This window comes from Aotus nancymaae, unplaced genomic scaffold (assembly GCF_030222135.1).
Source record: "Aotus nancymaae isolate 86718 unplaced genomic scaffold, 86718_ANA_hifiasm-v0.15.2.pri h1tg000053l, whole genome shotgun sequence".
Taxonomy (NCBI): Eukaryota; Metazoa; Chordata; class Mammalia; order Primates; family Aotidae; genus Aotus; species Aotus nancymaae.
The window spans coordinates 32,130,873-32,135,948 of NW_026988467.1; the positions used below are offsets into that span (position 1 = coordinate 32,130,873).

At 46.2% G+C, this 5,076-nt stretch overlaps 1 non-coding gene across 1 annotated transcript; it reads right to left on the reverse strand.

Moving 5' to 3' along the window:
* Nucleotides 1-220: 220 nt before the first annotated feature.
* LOC135269606 (U6 spliceosomal RNA) lies at nucleotides 221-327 on the reverse strand. Its single transcript, XR_010337856.1, has one exon. It is a non-coding gene; the product is annotated as a U6 spliceosomal RNA (small nuclear RNA).
* Nucleotides 328-5,076: the final 4,749 nt, after the last annotated feature.

Here is a 5,076-nt window from a genome sequence, read left to right on the forward strand (position 1 = left end):
CAGTTCTGTGAGGAAGATCATTGGTAGCTGGATGGGGATAGCATTGAATCTGTAAATTACTTTGGGCAGTATGGCCATTTTCACGATATTAATTCTTCCTAACCATGAACATGGAATGTTTCTCCATCTGTTTGTGTCCTCTCTTATTTCGTTGAGCAATGATTTGTAGTTCTCCTTGAAGAGGTCCTGTACGTTCCTTGTTAGTTGTATTCCTAGGTATAAAAATATGGAATGCTTCACGAATTTGTGTGTCATCCTTGTGCAGGGGCCATGCTAATCTTCTCTGTATCGTTCCAATTTTAGTATATGTGCTGCCGAAGCGAGCACGGTTAATTCCTCTTTACCACAGTGCACATGAAGTTAGAAAGAATCTGATTGGCCCAGCTTGGGTAAATGTCTCCTACTCCTGTATAATCATCTATGACTGGGAATAGGGTTGAGGAAGAAAGAAGGCGCTGCCTTCTAGCAGAGAATATGTATGGGAAGAATGTGAAGAGCATCTTATGGGAAGAATGTGAAGAGCATCTATAGAATGTGATCCTCTTCTCTGAAGTTAAATAAAACTGACGAGTACTGTCAAAATATATGTGAACGTGGGGCCAGGTGTGGTAGTTAATGCCTATAGTCCTTGCAGTTTGGGAGCCCAAGGCAGGAGAATCCCTTGAGGCCAGGAGTTTGAGACCAGCCTGGGCAATATGGCAGGACTCTGCCTATATGAAAAATTTAAAAATTTGTTGAGGCTCACACCTATAATCCCAACACTTTGGGAGGCTAATGCCAGTGGATCCCTTGAGCCCAGGAGTTTGTGATCAGCCTGGGCAGCATAGCAAAACGCCATTGCTACAAAAAAGTAGCCAGTCATGGTGGCACATGTTTGTAGTCCCAGGTACTCAGGGCCTTAGGTGGGAGGATCACCCAAGCCTGGGGAGGTCAAGGCTGCTGTGAGCTGTGATCACGCCACTATACTCCAGCTGGATGACAGATACAGACCCTGTCTTCAAAAAAATTGGTTGAGTGTGGTGGGGGCTGGAGTGTAACTTGAGCCCAGTTCAAGGCTGCAATGAGCTATGATCATGCCACTGCACTCCAGCCTAGGCTACAGAGGGAGACTCTGTCTCAAAAAATTATATCTGTCTGTCTATATACATGTATATGTGCATGTAGATATATATGATATAATATATATGTGTGTCAATATAGGCGGGATTTTACTTTTGAGTGTAGGAGATAAACCTAGAAATTTACTCAGAGCCCCAGAAACACCCTTTTTCCAGACACTCCACCTGGGTTGGCTGGGTCCAACTCCTGCCTACCTGGTTTCTGCTGCTTCTAATCTCAGTTTCCAGGGCTCAGAGGTCTCCACTAAAGGTCTGATCATGTCAGGAAAACAAGGGATCAAGAGATGTTTCTGGCCGCTTAACATAACCTGAGAGAGGAGACAACCTCTCCTAGATTTATGTCAACAGAAATGCACTCCCGGTATATTCAGACCTCAAAAACAGGGCTTTCGGTGAAAGGTAGGGGGCTGGGTTTGGGGGAAGAATCTATTCTAGGAGCAGCAGCCTGGGCTTTACATTAATTCCATTTTGCGGTTTTCCCCCATGTTACATTCACTAACTATAATTGGGTCCTCACAGAAACCCTGCAGAGCTGACATTTTTATTCCTGCTGCACAGCTGAGAAAATTGAGGTTAGAAAAGGTGAAGTGACTGGTCCAAAGTCACACAATTAGCCATTGATCTAAGAGTGGAACCCAGTCTTGTTGGACTCCCAGCCCGGAGTTCCACTGTATTGCTCTGCCTGGCAATGGTTTGGGGAGTGAGATTGTATCTAGAGGAGAATATAGAGAAGGGCAAAGCCCACAGGTGGCCAGAGGTACAGAGAGTTAACCAGCTTCTCAGTCCCTCAACGACAGATGGCCTGATGAGGCTGGTTGGGGACTGTAGAGAATGAGGAATCGATCTGCCATTCCATGTGAAAATGGATTGTAGCCCCAGCCTGCGTGTGTCAGTGGAGCTGATTAGCACTTGTGTGAGTCTCCAGCCATCGATTGGCAGGTGAGAATCGTTCTGGGAGCAGCAGGAAGCCAGTCCTCTCCCATCCCCATTCCCACCAGATTCTTCCCCCCACAGAGGTTTCCTCCCCCTCCCTGCCATCTGAAGTCTCTAGACCTCCTCCAAACCCCAGAGCTGATGGGTGCTCAAAGCCACTTTAGCTGCACCCAACCAAAGGTGGGGGCATAAATGGTACCTACCTCATTCAGTCATGCTGGTTGCAGCTGGTAGAAGGATAGATGGCCTTTCAGAAAGGCACCATCTGCTTGGAAGGTCCAGTGTGAGTGAGTGTGTGCAGGGTTCAGCCTGGTGCCTACATCATAAGATGGAAAAAGGAGGGACTCTGCCACATACTTATCATGTGACCTTTGGCAAGTCTTTTGCCTTTCTGGGCTCCAATTTCTCTATGTGTATGGGATTAAAAATAGCTTCCTCAGTAGATTGTTGAGGCCAGGCATGGTGGCTAACACCTGTAATCCCAACACTTTGGGAGGCTAAGGCTGGTGGATCCCACATAGTAGAAACTAAAAATGTTAGTTGGAAATGAACTGTCCACTGTCTTCAAGAGGCACCCACTCTGGGGAGACCCCTCTACTCCCACTTCTACCTCTCTTTTCATCATTTGAATGTTGAGGAAAAGTGACAGCAAGAGCCTCAGTGTTTGCTCTGACTTGGGGCAGTTCTGCCTTCAAGGAAGCTCAGCCCATAGTTTGAGTTGCCTTTGGGGAAGTGAACTGTCAAGTAAGAGCAAGGGAACCAGACAGGCTCAGATTCATCAGGCCACCAAGGTCCATCTGGACTTAGAGTTTATTTCTAAGCTTGGCACATGGTATCTGGGTTCTGACATTCTTGTGCCCGCCAGAATATGACCCCTTCTATTACCTCCAATTGTACCAAATCCACATGGCAGGCTTCCTTCATTAGTCTTCTCTCTTGTCCCTCCAAGGCTAGAACTCTTCCCAATTGGCACTGACCCTGATCTCCTGCCTTGATCTTGCCAGACTTCTCCCCAGGGACCTGGACATGTCTGCTGATGGCTGGCCTTCTGCCCCAAGTTTGTCAGGCCATCTGTTACCAGAGCTTGGCCTCAGCCTTGACAGAGTTAGGCATTGTAGGACTACTGAAGGTCTCTGATGCCTGAGACAGAGGGAAGCATCATCTTTAGTCCCTATACATAAAGAGTGTGACTAAGAATTATAAGCCCGGATATGGACCACTAGGGCTGTAGTGACAAATGAGGATTGTGGTCAAGACCAGGGACAGGTGCCATGGGATATCAAGATGCCTGGGATAGAGGATGAACATAGTGGGCTTGGCTCCATGCTGAAGCAATGGATAGGGGCTCATGTCAGCACCATGGACAGACACCACTGGCTGTGTTATCCTAGAAAGGCTTTGTTTTTTAATTTTAATTTTTATTTTATTTTATTTTTAAGACACAGGCTGGAGTGCAGTGGCACAATCACAGCTCACTGCAGCCTCAAACTCTTGGGCTCGAGCAATCCTCCCACCTCAGCCTCTGGAGTAGCTAGGACTATAGGCGCACACCACTATACCCAGCTAATTTTTAAATGTTTTTATAGAGACGGGGTCTTGCTATGTTCAATATCAGGCTTGTATTAAACTCCTGGCCTCAAATTATCCTCCTGCTTTGGTCTCCCAAAAGTCTGGGATTACAGGTATGAGCCACTGCACCTGGCCCCAAAGCTTTTGAATAATTCACTTCACTTCACTTCAAAGCCCTCCTCCACCATCTGACACGTGTTCACATCTCTAGTGTCATTGGCCACTTCTCCTGTGTACAAACCCTCTTCTTTTCCAATCAAAGGAGGCCATTTGCCATCCATAGCCTATCTAGGTGATTTCGCAGCTCTGTGCTTCTACAACTCTTCAGCTGTTGGCTGTTGAGGGAAGAACACAAGACTCGGAGTCTGAAGGCCAAGGTTGAAAATGTTGGTCTTTTTTTTTTTTTTTTTTTTTTTTTGAGATGGAGTCTTGCTCTGGTTCCCAGGCTGGAGTGCCATGGTGCGATCTTGGCTCACTGCAACCGCTGCCTCCTGGGTTCAAACAATTTTCCTGCCTCAGCCTCCTGATAAAGCTGGGGCTACAGGCACGTGCCACCACATCCAGTAAATTTTTTGTATTTTTAGTAGACATGGGGTTTCACCATGTTAGTCAGGATGGTCTTGATCTCCTGACCTAGTGATCTGCCCACCTCAGCCTCCCAAAGTGCTGGGATTACAGGCATGAGCCACCGTGCCTGGTCCAGAATCATTCTTAATTCATTCACCAAATACTAGTTGAAGGAATATGCCCTGAGGCTTACCTGCATATGTGTACATGTATCCATATGCATGATAGGAAGCAATCCTGATACTCCACCTTGAAGGGATGTGCTCTGAAGACAAACACAAAGAACTACAGTAGAGAGCATTTGTTGAGTCCTCAGTGTATTTATTCAAGATCTATACTACAGAAGTGAGCAGACAAGACTTTGACCTATTGGAGTTTGCATTTAATCTCTACATTCTATCCTTGCATTTTAATCTTCTGGAGATCTGAATCATAGGTTACATTTTGTTTTTCAAGTAAATCAATACATGTACTTTTTTTTTTTTTTTTAAGACAGAGTCTCACTCTGTCACTAGGCTGGAGTGCTGTGGCGCAATCTCAGCTCACTGAAACCTCCGCCTCCCAGGTTCAAGGGATTCTCCTGCCTCAGCCTCCTGAGTAGCTGGGACTACAGTCGCATGCCACCATGCCCGGCTAATTTTTGTATTTTTAGTAGAGATGAGTGCCCAGTCATGTACATTGCTTTTAAAAGCAAACTAGTACTACAAGTCTTACTACAAAAACAGCAGTTTATATCCTATCCTATCAAGTCTCAGTATCCAAAGTAACCTCTTAAACCATTTGAGGCCAGGCGCGGTGGCTCACACCTGTAATCCCAGCACTTTGGGAGGCTGAGGTGGGCAGATCATTTGAGGTCAGAAGTTTGAGACCAGCCTGACCAACATGGTGA